The sequence below is a fragment of the Bubalus bubalis genome, chromosome 22 (assembly GCF_019923935.1).
Source record: "Bubalus bubalis isolate 160015118507 breed Murrah chromosome 22, NDDB_SH_1, whole genome shotgun sequence".
NCBI classification, from domain to species: Eukaryota; Metazoa; Chordata; class Mammalia; order Artiodactyla; family Bovidae; genus Bubalus; species Bubalus bubalis.
In genome coordinates, this window is record NC_059178.1 from 40,561,853 (window position 1) to 40,579,330 (window position 17,478).

Below are 17,478 nucleotides of genomic sequence, written 5' to 3' on the forward strand. Positions count from 1 at the left end.
GTGTTAGGCTCATTGGAAAAGACCCTGATACTGGGAAAGAGGGCTTCCCTGGTGACTCAGATGGTAAAGAATCTGCCTACAATGCAGGAGACCTGCATTTGATCCCTGGATCGGGAAGATCCCTTGGAGAAGGTAATGGCTACCCACTCCAGTATTCTTGTCTGGAGAATTCCATGGACAGAAGAGCCTGTCGAGCCACAGTCCATGGGTTCACAAAGACTCAGTCATGACTGAGTGAAGTGGCTCAGATGGTAAAGAATCTACCTGCAAAGCGGGAGACCTGAGTTCAATCCCAGGGTTGAGAAAATCCCATGGAGGAGAGCATGGCAACCCACACCAGTGTTCTTGCCTGGAGAATCCCCATGGCCAGAGGAGCCTGGAGGGCTATAGTCCATGGGGTTGCAAATAGTCGGACACGACTGAGCGACTAAGCACAGCACAGCACAGCACAGCACAATCTGTTCCTGCCTCCTCTGCCTTCTTCTGCCTTCTGCTGGGAAAGATTGAAGGTAAAAGGAGAAGGCAGTGGCAGATTATAAAATGGTTCGATAGTGTCATGGACTCAATGGACATGAATTTGAGCAAATTTCTGGAGATAGAGAAGGACAGGGGAGCCTGGCATGCTGCAGTCCATGGGGTTGCAAAGGATCAGACACAACTTAGCGACCAAACAAGACACATGTGTACATTGTTCAGGCTTCAACCTCCTCTGCTTCAAGATTTGTCTTCCAATCATTTGTCTGAAAGGGATGTTGAGAAAACTCCCAAAGGAAAATATTAATGCCCTACCTTGTCTCACTTAGTCAACAACAGTTAGTTGTCTGAGTCGCTAACAGATATGCAAAGAAAGATAAACATGGCAAAGTCTTCAGAATACTCGACACATTTTGAGGGTGGGGTGGGTGGCAACTGTTTGGCAATAGCATTCAGCTGTTCTTTTGCAATACAGATCTTCAGGTTTTAAACTGCTAGATCAAGATCTAGCCTAAAAATCTCAAAAAATTTCCTGGAAGATGTCTGGATCTGAGAGTGGGTAGAACCTGCTCTACCTGCTCCACAATACTCCAGCAGTGGAACCCAGAGAATCCTATTTTTAACAAGCATCTCCAGAGGAGTCTGAATCACACTAACGATTGAGAAACATGAATTTAAGATATCTCAAGGATTTAGTATAAAAGAAGTGAGCTCTTTCTCCATGCTTTTAAGTATCTATTTCTTTAAAATAATCCTTGGTTGTCTTTTTTTTGAAACTGGTGACACAGATTATAAAGACATTTGGAGGTAGTGTTCTCACCGTATTTTGAGAAGAAACCATCTTGGGTCTTTTTTTCCAATCATATTTCATTTATTCTCGGCAACTTTAAAAGGAGATCATGGCATTACTCACTGTGATGGCAGGAATCTGGCCTTCATGGTCTATGTCAGGGGTGCCCAACTTCTGGGATCTAATACCCAATGATCTGAGGTGGAGCTGATGTAATAATAATAGAAATAAAATGAACAATAAATGTAATGCATTTGAATCATCCTGAAGCCTTCCCTGCCACCCTGCTCCTCATCTGTGGAAAAACTGTCTTCCACAAAACCAGTCCCTGGTGCCAATGAGTTGGGGGCCGCTGGTCTAAGTGCTCTAGGAGTATACCCACAAGAAAAGGAAAGAAATGGTCTTGGTTTTGTTTTCTTTGTTGGTATAGATACCTAGGTTAGGGGATGTGAGTACTATGATCCTGTGAGAAAGTATAGCAATAGACAAACCAAGCCAGTGAGAAGCTCACTGTAAATGTGATCAAGTTGCAGGAGAAACCAAAAAGAGGGAATAAAAAGGATGAATTTCAACTGTATGCTGCTGCTGCTAAGTTGCTTCAGTCGTGTCTGACTCTGTGTGACCCCATAGGCGGCAGCCCACCCAGGCTCCCCAATCCCTGGGATTCTCCAGGCAAGAACACTGGAGTGGGTTGCCATTTCCTTCTCCAATGCATGAAAGTGAAAAGTGAAAGTGAAGTCACTCAGTCGTGTCCAACTCTTAGCGACCCCATGGACTGCAGCCCACCAGGTTCCTCCACCCATGGGATTTTCCAGGCAAGAGTACTGGAGTGGGGTGCCATTGCCTTAGTCACTTACTAAGTATTTAAAATATTTAATAATTATTTTTAAATGACAGTAATGGAAGATTAGAAGAAAAGGAAACTTTAGACAGGAAAACAAAAGGTAGCTTTCAGCAAAAGGGGGCAATAGCACAAAGGAATGGCTAACTTTATTTCCTCTTCACAAAGTCACAGAATTTAATATTTTTACCAGAAGGTGGAAAAATAAATAGCTTTTATTGTACACAGCCTCATCAAACACAAAATAAATGACTGAATGCAACTTGGCTTATTTAAGAATCCATTATGTAAGAGTCGAGATTTATTCCTGACCACAAATGTATTCCTGTACATTGAAGCTCTCTGAGAAATAACTGTGTTCCTCTTGTATGTGCCGCACATATCTTCAACACTGTTGATCATGTAATAGGACATCAAAATGCTTTTTGGTTAAATAGTTGACTGCTTTTTGAACAGCACTTATTGTGGACTCACATATTCTTATGAAATTTGACTATACTAAGTTAAAGAGGAAACTCTGGAAGCTTCTTGAGAGCAAAAACAACTCATTTGCTGAAGGATCCCCTGGTGGCTCAGCTGGTAAAGAATCCGCCTGCAATGCAGGAGACCCTGGTTTGATTCCTAGGGCGGGAATATCTGCTGGAAAAGGGATAGGCTACCCACTCCAGTATCCTTGGGCTTCCCTTGTGGCTCAGCTGGTAATGGATCCACCTGTAGTGCACAAGACCTGGGTTCAGTCCCTGGGTTAGGAAGATCCCCTGGAGAAGGGAAAGGCTACCCACTCCGGTATTCTGGTCTGGAGAATTCCATGGACTGTATAGTCCATGTGGTCATAAAGAGTCAGACATGACTGAGCAACTTTCACTTTATTTTCACATATGGCTTTCAGATTTTTCAGCTGTAGGCTGGAATACAGTAGAACAATGCCTTCAAAATGCTAACAGAAAGTCATTTGGAGTGTAGAATTCTATATCTAGCCAATTTACCAGTCTGCAAGCCACACTGAAAGAGTTCAACATTTTCCTCCCTTTATGGAAAAAAAAATCACTTGAGTATATACTTTAAGAAAATAAAAAAACCTAGCAATCTCACTACTGGGCATATACCCTGAGAAAGCCATAATTCAACGATACATGTACCCCAGTGTTCATTGCAGCACTATTTACAACAGTCAGAACATGGAAGCAGAGTAAATGTCCATTGACCAATGAATGGATAAGGAAGATGTGGTGTGTGTATTCAATGGAATATTACTCAGCCATAAAAAAGAAAGAAATTGGGTCCTTTGTAGTGATGTGGTTGGACCTAGAGTCTGTCATACAGATCGAAGTAAGTCAGAATGAAAAAAAAATCATATATTAATGCATATGTATGGAATCTAGAAAGATAGTACAGATGAATCTGTTTTCAGGGCAGGAATAGAGATGCAAATGTAGAGAACAGATATGTGGACATGGGGAGGGAAAGGGAGGGTGAGACGAACTGGGAGAGTAGGATTGACATATATATGCTGCCCTGTGTGAAATAGACAGCTAGTGGGAAGCTGCTGTATAGCACGGGGAGCTCAGCTCAGTGCTGTGATGACCCAGAGGGGTGGGAGGGAGGTTCAAGAGGGAAGCTGTATATGTATCCATATAGCTGATTCACTTTGTTGTATAGCAGAAGCTAACACAACATGGGTGGAGAAGGCAATGGCAACCCACTCCAGTACTTTTGCTTGAAAAATCCCATGGATGGAGGAGCCTGGTGGGCTGCAGTCCATGGGGTCACGAAGAATCAGACACAACTGAGCGACTTCACTCTCACTTTTCACTTGCATGCCTTGGAGAAGGAAATGGCAACCCACTCCAGTACTCTTGCCTGGAAAATCCCAGGGAAGGAGGAGCCTGGTGGGCTGCCGTCTATGGGGTTGCACAGAGTCAGACAAGACTGAAGCAACTTAGAAGCAGCAGCAACACAACATTGTAAAGCAATTACATTCCAGTTTTAAAAAAAGAAAATCAAAATAAAAGAAGATGAAGAAATGAAATCCAAAAAATAATGGCCACAACTCAGAACAGCAATAAAAAGAATCTCTAGGCTATTTGTTGGGCAGCAGGTATAAAGATAATTGTTTCAAAATAAAACAGAAGACTTTTAACTATTTAACTAGATATACGACTTTCAAACAAATGCATTTGATAAGGAAATGAATTCACTTTAAGAAACAAGTATTATTTTTAAAGTTACATAAACTTAGTGATAGAGTGAAGGTGATTATTTCTTCTGTTAACAAGAGAAAAGTAAGGCAAACGGAAGTTTTCTAAAAAAAAATCTCTATAGCAAAATCACAGCCTATATAAAACAAATGTAACATGATTCTCACTAGCATATGGAGTGTAATGAAAATAAAATATTCAATCTTGGTTTTTGAAATATTATTTTTGAATCTACACATATTTAGGAAAAGTGTAAGTGCATTTCCTTCTTCACAGGTCTACCTAGATTTCTTGATTCTACAGAAAATAATATGTACACAATTTTATATTTCAAGCACCTTTTATTGGATTTTAGTTTTTTAAATCAATTTTTACACAAAGCATGGAAGATTTACTTATAGTTTCAGAACAGAAGGAAAATGTTATAAAACTCTATAACATACAAATTATGAGATGTAAAGAGAAGAGAGGATATAAGAGTATAAGGGTGTACATAGCCTCATTTTTTTTATAATGAAGACTCGTGTGAGACACTACCTGAAGTTGAGTGATCCAGAAAAGCACTTTCTCTTTGTAATTTAAAGTTATAAAGTAAGCTGGTAGAAGAAGTACTTATAACACAACTAACAAAGTATTAAAAAGAGGAGGGTGACAGAGGTGGGGTTAATAGGCCCAATTCCTAATCTTCGATAAGTGGAAATCAATAAAAACTTCCATATGTGGGATGTTGTTTCCAAATTTTTGCTCCTTCTATGTAGTGGATAATGCATCCACTTTCTCTGTCATGCCACTTCACAGGGCACGTATGTTGTTGTTCCGTCGCTAAGTCACGTATGAGTCTTTACAACCCCATGGACACCAGCACACCAGGCTTCCCCGTCCTTCACTGTCTCCCAGAGCTCACTCTGATTCATGTCCACTGAGTCGGTGATGCTAGCTCACCATCTCATCCTTTGTCACCCTCTTCTCCTTTTGCCTTTTGAGTTTTGGTGCTGGAGAAGAATCTTGAGCGTCTCTTGGACTACAAGGAGATCAAACCAGTCAATCCTAAAAGAAATCAACCCTGAGTATTCATTGGAAGGGCTGATGCTGAAGCTGAAGCTCCAAAACTTCGGCCACCTGATGCGAAGAACTGACTCATTGGAAGAGACCCTGGTGCTGGGAAAGATTGAGGGGCATACATAGTTTCTCCTTTATCCCCATGAGCTCTGGGTCTGACCATGTGAATTATTTTGAACAATGGAATGTGGGTAGAAATGACAGTGGTTAGCTCTGAACAGAGGCTTTCAGAAGTAACACGTGTTTCAACTGTTTCTCTTCAGCTGTGGCCCTCTGTCATGGGAAAAGCGTATCCCAAATAATAATGGACATTCCATTAGCTCTAGGCCCATGACTAACCCAAGCCAAATGACTTGGGAGATTGCAGTAAGTGTTTGTTGTAAACCACGATTTGGGGATTATTTGTATGACCACAAGGATTGATAAACACAATTGTCTAAAGTTGATATATCAAGAATTTGAACTAGATTATTTAGAAGCAGGGGAGATTTCCATCAGCAGAGGTGGGGTGGCAACAACCAGGAAGAATCAGTTAAAGGCAGTTATCTTTGGGGATACTGTTGGGTTGAAAGAATTTGAGCCTTTGTTTCATACCTTTCCATTCTATTTGAATTTTTTATCATATGTATGTATCTTATATATGTATATATTATTTTCATATGTAAAATGTGCAAAGTATAGCACATACTGTCTAGGAGGTGATATAAACCATAAACACATAAAACATTGTAGATAACATATCATGAGCCAGCTAATTTGTGTGGGGGAAAAAATGCCCCAGATGATAGGAATTCAAAAAAAGAGAGAGAGAGAGAGACTCTACTGAAGAGATTGTAGAAGGTAAAGAAGATTGCACTGAAAAAGAATCCTTAGGGACTAAGATAGGTGGAGGAAAGAAGGCAAGGAAAAAATAAGAGTATAATAAATCTGGAGAGAGGGAGCAATGAGCTGGCTGGGGTGACTGCAGCAGAGAAAACTTATGAGTGAGCTGTGCGCAAGAGGGCTGGGATGGGTGGAAATCAACCAGGTTGTGAAGGGCTTGGATGGCTTGAGTAATATACGTGTAGACAGAGCGGTTTTATGAACTCGGTGTTTCAGGAAGACCAACACGGCAGGGCAGTGTAAGATGGATTGTATTCAGAATCCTCAGAGCTAGTAGAAACTATCTCAGGGGTCACTTAGCCAGGTGGTGTGGCATATTGTGAGGGTTTTGCTATTAGTCACTAAGCTTCTGTTACCACATCTTTTGGATCTAAATCTATAAAAGCAGTGCCTCAGTCCTTTGCTAAAAATGTGTAAATAATTCTCCAGGTTGACTGATGCCCTGCAAGACTGACAAGCTATGACTGGGGGAAAGAAGGGGCCAAGAAAATGCATTTTATAAATTTCTCAAAGCCATTCTTAGCTGGAAAAGATCTGCAGTCTCCTCTTCCACCATGTGCTAGTTACCAAGCTTTTTTTCACTGAGTCTTCCTGAATGTCATCTAACAATACAATGAATTCACATGTGCTAAAACTCAGACTGTTTTAATCCACCTAGCTCTTTTGAACAGTGACTCCATCGTCTCTCCCATTTTTCTTCCTTTCAGATTCATTCCATTTGATTTCAAGTGATGACTGCCCACCTAAATCTACTGTCAACTGACTTGCTCCCATTGCCCTTAATGATTTTTGTTCCTGACTTAGGTTTTAGCTTCTAACCTGTCTCCTGCTTTCCTTAACCTTAAAAAAAAAAAAAAAAAAAAAAAAAAATCATATTGATGACTTGTCTGACTCTGTTATTTTCAGTGTCTTAGGTTCATTTCTGTCACTGCTTTCTTTTTTCTTTTTTTTTTTTTTTGTCACTGCTTTCTTCACCTTCACTGACCATGTGCCCAAATGGCATATTCTGAGGCTTTGCAGTGCAAGGCCTATTTCACTTGCAGAAACTCCAGCTTCTTCTTCTAACTGGATGTCTCAGCTTTTCCACTCCTTCATGCTTGCTGACCTCAGACTCCATGGAGTCTATGATCTGGCAGTTCTCAAGATTTCCTCTATTATTTCTCATATGAGATTATAGCCCATGTAAATGTCCAGAGTATATCTGTAGAATTCCTAATAAACCAGCAATAAATCTTGCCTTTTCTCTCTGACTCATAAAAGCCTACTGAAATGCAAGAAACTGGGAGTGGTGTTTTTTTTTAATAGGAATAATCTGAAATCTGCTCTAATTTAGGTTTTAGACCTTTATTCTCCACTTCTGGTTCCTGTCTAATAGTTTGGTTGGAGTGCATTTCCCACCCAAGAACAGGTAAAAGCCCTGGACATTGTATATGAAACAAACAAGACAAAACTCTGAAAGGCAGAGAGAAAGCAATTGACTAAGGACTTTGGGATCCAAGGAATGACAGGATGATGAGTTCTCTGAGTTGTTTTCTGTCGGTTTGTTTTGCCCTGTACGTCTTGGACTGGAGAAGCTGGCAACCCAGGAGCATGACAGAACTATTTTTTAAAAAACCCTAAGCATCGCCTGCTCTCACTAGCCAAAGGACCAGGAAAGGGGCAATGTATAAAATGTTTACACTAGGAACTGCCCTATTCTAACTTACCTGCGTGCTCATATGGGAAAGAATCCGCCTGGAATGCGGGAAAGCTGGGTTAGATCCCTGGGTTGGGACGATCTCCTGGAAAAGGGAATGGCTACCCACTCTAGTATTCTGGCTTGGAGAATCCCCATGGACAGAGGAGCCTGACAGGCTACAGTTCATGGAGTCACAGAGAGTTGGACATGACTGAGCAACTTTCACTTCACTCTCTTCTAGCCAAAGCCTGCAGCAAAAAAAAAAAAAAAAAAGTGACCTCACCCCTGTCCCAGGTAACTAAAGGCTGAACAGAGGGAGTCCTACCTTCACTCTAACATTAGAAGGCACCTCTCATGACCCCTCTACCCACTGCTGGGGTGGTGTTAGAGAAGACCACATGGGGAGCCAGCACTTTCACCCCAGACCAACTGACAAGTGACGAGCAAAAACAAACAAAATGACCAAACCTTATGGAAGTGTATTATGCTGTCTAAAAATAAAATAATAATAATAATAAAAAGGACTTACCTAGTGGTCCAGTGGTTAAGAACCTGCCTTCCAATGCAGGAGACATGGGTTTGATCCCTGGTCAGGGAAATGATCCCATGTGTTCCAGGGCAACTAAGTCTGAGTACCACAACTACTGAGCCCACACACAAGATTTCACATGACATGACTAAGACCAGAAGGAGCCAAATAAATAAATTATAAGAATTTTTTTTTTTTAAATAGAAGGCTGTGGGCAACATGGAAGGCCCACAGTCCATGCTTAACTGGCAGAGACAAAAAAGAAAAAGCCAGTCTCAAGTGGTCACATACTGTATAATTCTATTACATAACATCCTTGAATAAAAAAAAATATATAGATATAAAACAGATTGTGGTTGCCAGGGGTTAGAGGGTGTGGGTGGGGGATAGATGGGGGTGACTATGAAGGAAGAGTGTGAAGATCTTTGTGGTGATGGAATAGTTCTATACTTTGTTAGAGAATCTGCACATGTGATAAAATGGTACTGAACCATACACACACATTGTACCAATGCTAATTTCCGGGTTTTGATATTTTGATATTTAAGTATAGTTAACAAGTTTATAGCTTTTTTATAAGTTAGCATTATAAGAAGTAACCACCGGGGGGAATGGGTGAAGGGTATGAAGTACGTCTCTGTACAGTTTTTACAACTTCTTATGCATTCATAATTATTTCAAAATAAAAGGTTAAAAAAAGTTATTCTCCAATTTTGATACTTATGATAATTATTAACATTATAATCCAGATTTTTGCAGCTCTCTGCTTTCTGGGGACAATGTTGGGATGTATTGCATTTTCCTGCTTCTTTGAAAGTTACATACAGCAAGTCATTTGATTTGGCCATTGAAACACATATATAAAAATGACACGTGGGGAGAAGTGTTAGAAGACCTTGTGCAACTTGCCATGTGCACTTCTACGATGTCTACCAAAGAGGAACCATGTGCTGTTCTGGACTCTTCTTCAACCTGGGCTAAAGTCCCCCACCCCCACCACCAAAGGACTTGGAGTACAGGCCAGAAAGGAACTGTGTAAGCTCCCAGCATTTGGGGCTTTTGGATATAGACATCAATAAACTAATACAACAATTAGTCACCATTACTTGCCCATGCCCCTTACAAATGCTTCAAATGTACTGCTCTTATCACCAGATCCAAAGCAAGGCAACTTCCCCACTGCTTATGATCCCCATTAACCACTCCCAAGATTGCCTTCACCCTGCTGACACATGCTTACTGCCTAACCTTACCCATGATGACTACCCACTTGGCTACTTCCACTTAGTTTAATGTTTTTGAGGTTCCTCTGTGATGTATGTACCTTCCATGTATGTTCTATGTATCTTTCATTCTGTTTTATTGCTGAATAGCAATCACTGTATACATATACCACATTTAGTGTATCCATTCACCAGTTGCTGGATACCTGGACTGTTTCTACCTTTCGGGTATTGTGAACAATGCTCCTATGAAAGTTTATATACAATTTGCTATGTGAACATATTCTCAGGTTTTTTTTTCCACCTAGGAGTGGAATTACTGGGGGCATGTGGTACTCTTATGTATATTTTTTAAAGCATCTTTTAAATCAACTTCCAAAGTGGCTGCACCATTTCACATACCCATCAGAAATGTAGATCAGGGTTCTAATTTCTCATCTCACCAACACTTGCTATTTTCAGTCTTATTACAGTCATTATAGTGGGTGTGAGGAGCTTTCTCATTGTGGTTCTGATTTGCATTTCCCTAGTGACTAATGATGTTGAACATCTTTTCATGCTATAGTTGACCATTTAAACATTTTCTTTGGTAAAATGCCTATTCCATTCTTTTGTCCATTTAAAATTTGATTATTAGTCTTATTAAGTTATGAGTTGTTTATATATTCTGAATATAAGTATTTTTTAGCAGGTATACAATTTGCAACTCTTTTTTGCCCGAGATGGTTTTTTTTTCCCCTTAATATGGTTATTTTTAAAAAAGATACAAACTTCAAAGTGAAGTTTCCTTGTGGTACATTAACAGGCCAATCATGATTCACTTTGTTTCAAAATATTATGTAAGTACTTTTAAAAAGCAACTTTAAACTTTTATTTTAGACTACTTGGAAAATGTAGATAAGCACAAAATAGGATAGTAAAATTCCAGAGACAATCTTCGGTAACATTATTCGCTTCCAGCCTTTTGGTTCTTTCTGTGAACATACCTTTATTTAAAAAATAAAAAGTATAAACATGAGCTTCATCATTCCAACTCTTGGCTGGCAGGCAAGACTTTACAAAAACCTCTGAATGATTCAAGTAGAAAATTTATTATGTCTATGAGTGGCAGAAGACCAGGCTGCATCGTTTCTTAGATTAAGGGACAGCTAGGTACTGGAATTAGTGCCAAGGAAGATTGGTTCCCAAGAGGTCACAAGTGGAAGGGCCCCTCTCAGCACCACGCGGGAGACACTGCCCCAGTTACCCGCGTTGCGGGGGGCCGCGGCTGTTCAGTACCCCCAAGGCCTGGCTGCCTCTTCCGGCTGTGCTGGTCGGGGGCCTCCCCTCTCGCCGCCCACCCTGGGTCCAGAACCTCCTGCATCCCCGGCGCCGGCCGCAGAGCTCAGCACGGCCGGGCCGAGGGGCCGCTGACCGTCCTCCAGCTCCGAGTCCTCCGCTGCAGCTCACGGGTGAGAAGCAGCCAGGGGCTCGATAAGAGGATCTCGTCGGCGCGGTGAGGGCACCGTCCTTTCCTCCCACCCCGCGATCTGCTCGACGTGAAACGGCCCGAGTTGTGCTTCACTTGGGGCGGCGGCAACGGCCCCTTTGTCCGTGCCCAGGTTCAGGTGGAGACCACCAGCCCGGACGGCACGGCCGAGCCCGTCTCAGCCCCAGCCTCTCGCCCGGGGACCCCTCGCCCCGGGGCTCGGGTTCCGCGCCTCCCGGCGGGTCGGACCGGCAGGGGGCAGAGGCGCGGAGGAGCCGGAACCGCCAGGGCCCCGAGGGAAGCACCGCGGCCCCGAGGTGGGCTCGCCGCAGGGACGGGGGCGGCGCATCCGGGTGAGCGCGCGGCGCCCCCGCCTCCCCCGCGCAGCCGCACGGGCCGCCGCCGCCGCGAGCACGCCGCGCGCGCGGGGAAGACCGCGCCCAAGCGGCCTGCGCGGGTGGCCCTGCGGCCCCGGCCCGCCGCGCTGAGGCGGCCCCCAGCGAGCGGCAGCGGCGGCGGCATGCGGGGCCGCCCGGAGTAGCGCGCCGAGCCCGCGAGGCCCGGCGCGGAGGCGGGGGCGGGCGCAGCGGAGGCGGGGCCCGCGCCGGGCCCGCCCGCCCGCCGGGGGAGCCGCCGGCAGTGGCCGAGAAGGCGGCGCGGCGGACGGCGGCCCGAGAGTAGCGCCCGCGCTGCGGCCCGCGGGACCGCGCCGCGACCGCCGGGGCCGGCCTCGAGGAGCGCCCGCTGCCGCCGCCGCCGCGCGCGGAGCGAGGTGAGTGTCCGCCCGCGCCCGGGCCGTCCCGGAGCCGCGGCCGCTGGCGCGGGGCGGGCGGAGGCGGAGAGGCCCGGCCGCGTCCGCGTCTCCCGTCCCTTTGTGGCCGGCGCGGCCGTGGCCGGGGCGCGGGCGCGCGAGGCGCGGGGTCCGGGTCGGGGACTCGGGGGCTGCTGGACACGCGGCGTCTCTGGTTGGCAGCTGCGGCGAACAGCGAGTTTCCGTCCTAGTTTGACATTGAGTTGGGACCGTTTTTCGTTAGAAGACGGAAGTTTGTTTTATTGACCAAAAAATACAGCTAAATATGGCTCCTGGTTCGGTCCGGCGGTGTGGTACTTGGAGCCGCGGTGCCAGGCTGACCCTCGCCGGGCCCGCGCGACGGAGGAGGGGAGGACACGCGGGCGGCCGGAGGTGGGGGCTTCCCGGCCCTCTGCCCGCGAAGAGGACCCGGCCCAATTAGCAAATGTCTGTGGATGGGAAGTAGCGGGCTTTAGATAATGTGGCAGCGCTTCCTGGAAGAATGAATGAATGAAATGTCATTTACTCATCCATAATCAATACAATGCCCATTTAAAGATGTGCCAGGAATTGTGATGATTTGCAGTGTCATTGCCTCTCTTACCTGGTCAACCTTGCTACGTGAAGGTCCCCCCTCCTCCGAACTTATGACCTTGGCCTCATTCACAGAGCCACTCAGCTAACCAAGCGGGCTTGACATTTTCTGGCAAGTGTGGGCAATGGTCAAAGTAATCTTTGGGGTTGTGAAGTATTTCTGGAGGGCAGAGACGATACTTTATGGTTAATACAATGACCTGTAACAGTTCTTGTCAAGAACCCTGAGAGGCTGGAGGTGGGGTGGGGGTGGGGGGTATTTTGTCCTCCTTTCGCAAATGAAGAAGTTGAGGCCCTGAGACATTGTAACTTTCCAGGTCACAAGCTAAAGCAGGAGAGCTGGAATTCACACCTATGTCTTATTAATCCAGGGCTCTTAACATCACATCTGTGTCTAGACCTAGATTGGCCATTATGGTAGCCACTAACCACATGTGGCTATTTAAATTAATTAAAATTGAAGTTTTGAAAATCAGTAGCCACTTGACAAGTGTTCGGTAGCCACATGTGACCAGTGGCTACTGTTGAACTTGTCTAAGACCATATATCCATTTGTTCATTCAGTAAATATTTATTGAGTGCTATCGGTGTATAAAGCACAGTTTTAAGTCCTGGGTATACCGTGGTGAATAAGAGGCAACATGTCCTTGGCTTTATGGAGCTTGCATTTTACATGATAGTTTGAGGGATGCTTTCTGTGGTACCTTCACTGCTTTCCTAATTTGGTGTGGTTTGTGATCCAGCAGCATCTCTGTCCTTTGAGAGTTTGGAAGAAATGCCGAATCTCAGGTCACAAACCACGTCGGCTGAATGAGTTTCTGTTAAAGTGATTTGGCATGTCACAGGTGATACAGATATCAGATCTCAAGTGATTTGATTTCACATTGAAGGCCTTGTTCAGAACACCAGTGATAACTGGGTTTAGCAAATGTCCTGACGGATTGTTTGGTAGGACTCTGAAGCCAACTTTGAAAGGCCTGGAGATACTCATCATTTATGCAGATGCCTGTTAAATGCCTGGCTTTGCAGTAGAGAGTCAGCTTGTATGGGAGCAGAGAGGGTGTCTTCCGTTTCTGTGTCTTTTCCAGCCGTGTATTCCCAAAAACTTTACAGTGCCCGGTAAACAGTAGACACTCAATAAATGCTTGTTGTGTATATTAATGAGCCTATTCTGAAGTCAAAACTAGTTAATTCCAAGCAGTTTCAGGCCAAGTAATTTTCAGGGCATCAGGTAAGAGCATAGCACCAGAAGCAAAATGAAGGTAGATCTACATGTAGCTTTTCAGCTCTAAGCCCCTAGCTACCCTGACCTAAGTTTCATTTCCTGGTTCCCTTGTGTGCCCCATCTCTTTCTCTTTTTAATAATATAAAATAATATTTATAAATCTGAGTCTTCATTGTTTGTTAATACCATATATATATGTGCCCGTGTGTGTGTGTGTATATATATATATATTTGTATCTTTTGTTTTTAAACTAAATTCCAGACTGTACTTGGATTTTGCCAATTTTTCCATTAGTGCCCTCTTTCTGTTCCAGGCTCCAGTCCACGGCACCACATTGCATTTAAAGTCATGGCTTCTCAGTCTTTGGTCGGTGGCAGTTTCTCAGCTTTTGTTCTGTGTAACCTTGGTAGCTTTGAGGAGTTCTGTCCTGGCTGTCTTCAGTGGACAGCTTTCCATGGACCAAATAGGATCATCAGTTCTGGGCAGAGCATCTCATATTCAGGAGAGTAAGGCCGTGACAGGAATAGCTCTTACTTGTTTGTTTATGTAATATATGAATCTGTTATGCTTCTGTAACAACTTGTAACTGTAGTACTCGGTTTTCAGTAGCAGATTCTTGGGATAGGTTCTTAATTGGTTGAGATTGAAAAGAGTGTTAACATTCCAAATGTGAACCCCTGTTTTAAAATATACTGTTTTTATTTTTATGGTGGGTTGAGAACTGGGCAGAGGTGGAGCAAGGAAAAAGGAAGGATGAACTAAAAGAGGTAGGCGGTCAGAGAGGGACCAAGCTGCACGGAGTGACAGACAATGGAGGAAAGAAGACAGGCAGCTGCACAGAAGAGGATGAGAAGCGAGTACCGACTGTTGGTTCATTGACTTGGTTAATGTGTGCTGGGCAGTTCCTGCGTATCAGATCCAGTGCCGCTAGGTACTCACCGTGACTGGGGTGAGACAGCATTAGATGAACATGCAGGGAAATACATGATAATTACAACTTGTGCAGGGTGCTAGAAAGAAAAGGTGAAGGGTGTTGGAGAGACTGTGGTAGGGGGGCGGGGGGGCTGCTGCCTTTGGTTGGCTGGGTTGGTGAAGAAGTCTTCTTTCAGTAAGTGACATTTGCATTCCTTGCTCTGGCTTTTGGGGGCCTTCTACTGTTAGCCCACACTGCTTAGTCCATCTTTTGTGTTATTTCACCACACACACATGTCCCTTTCTCCATAGGTGCTTATTTTTAGCTTGGCGTCTTTATATGTGATTTCTTCTACCCAGGATGTCCCCCTGTCCACTTCCACTTGTGGAAGTGCTGTCTCTTGCTCAAGGCTTTGCTGAAATCCCATCTCCTTTATGAAGTCTTTCACTGTTGATTTATGCCTATGTTCGTCTCGCTACTTGAGTGTATGATGCTTGAGGGTAGGCATAATGTTTTACATTTATAACTATGCATCCTCAGTCGACCACAAAGCCGAAGTTGATGAGGGGTTGTTACAAACGTAGACCTATTCTGAAGTGTTGACATTTGGGTAATGAATCTTAGAGCAGTGAGTGAAGGTCCAGTTTTGGGCTTTTTAAATTAAACTTTTTTTGTGGAGTATAATTGCAGATCCACATGCATTTACAAGGAATAATCTAGAAAGATCCCATGTACCCTTTACCCAGTTGCTTCCAGTGGCATCATGTAAAACTGTGGTGCAGTATCAGCCACCATGACGGTGTCATCGATGCAGTCAAGATAGAGAACATTGCCAACACCGCATGCTTTCTGCATGTTGTTCTTTTATAACCATACCCTCTTCCCTCCTGCTCTATCCACTCCTTAAGGCCTGGCAATCACTCATCTGTTCTCCATTCTATAATTTTGTCATTTCAAAAATATTTTATACATGGACTCATATAATAAGTACCTTTTGGGATTCACGTCTCCGCCCTCCCCCCCCCCAGCATAATTCTCTGGAGACTAAGAGAAGTGCTGTGTATATCAATAGCTGCTTCCTTTTTATTGCTGAGTAGTATTTCATAATATGGATGTACTTTTATGGTTCCTATAACCATTTTTCTGTTGAAGGGCATCTGGTTGTTTCCAGTTTTGGCTGTTGTGACACGGTTGGTTGAAAAGGCAACGTTTTCCTCCATGGAATTGTTTTTGTATCTGTAAAAAAAATCAGTTGAGTATATGTGTATGAGTCTGTTTCTAGGTTCTTTATTCTGTTCTATTGATCTATGTGTCTATCCCTCCTCCAATATTATAGTCTTGGTTACTGTGGGATATAAGAAGTCTTAAGTGGGTGTGGAATGATTCCTCCCACTTCAGTCTTCTTTTTCAAAATTGTATTAGCTTTTCATTCCTTTGCCTATCCATATAAGTTGTAGAATAATCTTGTTTATATTTACAAAAAAATCTTATTGGAATTTTGATAGGAGTTGCGTTAGACCTGTATATCATTTGGGGGAAAATTGATGTCTTACTATGTTGTCTCTTCTAATCTATGAACATGGTATGTCTCTCCATTTATTTAGGTCCTTGATATCTTTAATCAGCATTGTGTAGTTTTATCATACAAGTCTATGTTTTGTTAAATTTTGTTGGGTTTTTGTTAGACTTATGTATAAGTGTTTGTATTTTGAGCAACTGCTGTTTAAAATTTTTCGGGATCCATGTGTTCATTGCTAGTTTAGAGAAATATTATTATAACTTTCTTATGTTGATCTTGTATGCTACAGTCTTGCTGAACCCGTTTATTAGTTCAGGAGTTTTTTGGTAGATTCCTTGAGATTTTCTAAATAGACAACTTGTCATGTCTACATAGGGACAGTTTTAGTTCTTCCTTTTCCATCTGTATGCCGTTTATTTCCTCTTCTTATTGATACTGGCTAAAACTTCCAGTATTGTGTTTAAGAAGAATTGTAAGAGAAGACCTTTTTGCCTTGTCCCTGATCTTAGGGAGAAAGCATTCAGTCTTTCACTATGTTTTGGGTCAGTCTCAGGCAGTCCATAGTGACGCCATTGGCTAGAAATGACCAAGGGCATTCACCTGGGCCTCTGGTGAGCCCCCACCCAGACTTTCACCCTTTTGGAGCCAGTGTTGTGTCTGGACTGGCCCTGGTGGTTCTTACCATGATTGTAAGATACACCTCAGTGAGAACCATCAGGGAACTTGGAAAAGAAGAGATTTATTACTTACAGGACCTGGAGGAGGGTGCATGGCACGCCTGAGGCCTCACAGTGGGATTGTGGGTAGAGAGTGCTGATTGGGCTTCTGCTTTCATTGTGGCTGATGGTGAGGTTCCTGGGATTTTGTGGCTTCTCTGTTGGTGAATGTAAAATGTAAGAGCAAGAATTAGGACACAGGAAGGGAAAAGCAAACCATCAAATGGTCAGTTATCTAATCTACAGAGCTCTCGTAAAAAACCAAAAAACCAAATTTTATGGGTGAGGTGGCCTGACTCTATCTTGTATATCCGGCAGTGTGTTTATTCAAGATGGATGTCTTCGGATGTCCGGGCAAGCAGAAGCTTAATGCTAGGCATTTATATTGTATAACCAAAAAAGCTGATTGTTGGGCATTTATGCTACACACTATTAAGTTTAGTGTTAACTGTACGGTTTTTGTAGATGCTCTTCATCACGTTGAGGAAGTTCCCTTTTATTCCTGTCTTTCTGAGAGTTTTTATCATGAATGGGTGTTGAATTTCGTTATGTGCTTTTTGTGCATTGATTTTTATGGT

The 17,478-nt window shown here is 43.5% G+C and overlaps 1 long non-coding RNA gene across 1 annotated transcript; it reads right to left on the minus strand.

Annotated features, from left to right (window-relative positions):
• Positions 1-12,108: 12,108 nt before the first annotated feature.
• Positions 12,109-12,697, minus strand: LOC123331235. The gene is made up of 2 exons (XR_006547777.1): positions 12,537-12,697; positions 12,109-12,426 (listed from the first exon to the last, which is right to left on the minus strand). It is a non-coding gene; the product is annotated as an uncharacterized LOC123331235 (long non-coding RNA).
• Between the last annotated feature and the right edge of the window lie 4,781 nt (positions 12,698-17,478).